We start from the raw sequence: 2,245 nt of genomic DNA, 5'->3' as shown, positions 1-2,245 counted from the left end.
GCATTCGGATTTTCTTTTTCAATAGTTATAACTGCTATTAATATCAATAAATTTTTGATACAGATTGAAAAAAAGCGTTCACCAAAAATTTGACGCTATATTTTGCACTTGACGCTGATATGCTAGTTTCGGTCAATGCTTTTTCTCGAGAATGCGACTAAGGGATGTTAACCTTCTTCTATGCTGCTTGACAAACCATCTCATAAAACCAATGCCTTCCCTATATAAAAATTATTTTGAAAAAGTAAACTATCATAAAAAATCATCTTCCAAAATAGATCGTTCCTATCATTTCACAAGTTCTTAGGGGTTAGGGGCAAGAAATTTCTGACACGTAATCTTTTGGGCGTTATGTTATATCAAGTACAATGTGCACAGCACACACTCTGGACTGTGTTTAGAGGGGTGATTTCTTGGGGACCTTTGTTACTTTAAAACAGTTTTAAAGATTTGAAATTACAAGAACTAATGCAAGGCAGAAAACAACAGGTGTATGCTTACCACACGCTTAGACGTTGCATTTGGTTACAACTTGTTATTGTATAATTGCTTTCTCATAAAGGAAGAATTGCATACGTCAGTTTTTTTGCAATCAAAAGTTGGTGTCAACTGTTTGTTTTCATTCTGACGCAGTTTTATGCATTCATGCACTTATCGCGGAAATCAAAACAACTGTCAAGCTTACACTGTATAAGACCAACACTCTCGTTTAGTAGCTACATTATATTTGTCATTTTTGTTGATTTACTGTTATCTTATATTAGTAGTTATAATTTTGATTTTCATGCTCTGAAACGGTTTATGTATTTAGCTTCATAAAAACTCGATAACGTTTATTTATTTTGTCCTTTATAATGAAGTCTTAAGATTTTTACAAAAATACGCACTGAAGTCAGTGTAATATGATTTATCAATACTACTAGGCCGTTACCCTACTATTAGACTGTCATTACCAGAGCGTATCAGCCGAGCAGGAGCTATTAATTCGATACTCGCCTGATTTAAATGATACATTTTTATTGTAAATTTTTATTTGATACATTCTGTAATGGTATTAAAACTATGGTTTTAACTCTCTCCATCAGGCAACGTTTTAGTTGTTTTTTATAGACCAACAATATTTCACTTACGTGTTTTAAATTGTTTTACTTCTCTTTTTGATTTCCGAAGAAAAAAAAATTTTAACAATCTAAACTAAAAAAGTTATTCCAGAACTCGTGTCGTGCGCTCTGACATCGGTATATTATACAAGGCTTAAACATGGCAATGAGATCTGTGGGTTTTTTTTTTAAAGCACAGATACATGGTGTGAGCCAATTTTCCATATGAATAACCTACATGGCAGCTAAGTTAGAAAAACACGTTATATTAATGTTTTATCATGAGCATGCAGTGTCGTATTCTTGTTTCAAAAACTTGCCTAATATGTTTCTCTTTTGTTTGAGATATATCGCGTGTTGTAACTTAGATCACGGGATCTCGGTGTTTTACATGTTTTCTCGAAAACCGATGATACTCTTATGGCGGTTCTTTGTTGCCTTGGTTTTGTCATTAATGTCGTCGAATTTCTTTGTTTTGTGATAGCCAAAAAAAAAAGGAGACGCTAATTTGTGCTGCCAAAAATCCGTGTAGGGTCACCTTGCCTTAGTTATGTTTGATTTGTCGTTTTGCAAATGTGGTGAAGATTGCAAAACTTTTTTCAGAACTTGTTTAAGCGGATGATATAGAGCTTGATATATTGTATTGGCACCTTTCTATTTAATATTGAAGATAGTAAGTTAGCCTCTAGATGTCTGTTTCGTGTCACTAGGTTGCTATCTAGTTTTAAAACGCATACTTCATATATCATTTGATTCCTATTCTTAACTCATAAAATATGATTTGACATCCGTTCGCACAACACATTTTTCTTAGGTGTGTTACTTGCAATTAGCAAACATTGGACGTGCGAACAAGCAAAAACCTTTAAAATATAAAGTTCTTATTTCAGCCATGATCTAGTAGCTACATATAATGATGATTATCAACACGTCTTAGTAGAGATAAATGTTTAATTTTTGAACACTTACCCTCAACCCAATTCGAAAAATTAACTAAAGCTGTATCGCTTACTTCCGGTGCTGACTTACTAATATGTTTTATTTCGTGATGAATAAGTGGAAGAACAATAGTATTTGTATAGCAGATAGGTTATATGATCTGGTCCTGGTTTATTAAGGTGAAGTTTTCCAAATCAAATATAATG

Source organism: Mytilus californianus, unplaced genomic scaffold, assembly GCF_021869535.1.
Source record: "Mytilus californianus isolate M0D057914Y unplaced genomic scaffold, xbMytCali1.0.p SCAF_3, whole genome shotgun sequence".
Taxonomy (NCBI): domain Eukaryota; kingdom Metazoa; phylum Mollusca; class Bivalvia; order Mytilida; family Mytilidae; genus Mytilus; species Mytilus californianus.
This window is presented reverse-complemented; position numbering follows the sequence as displayed.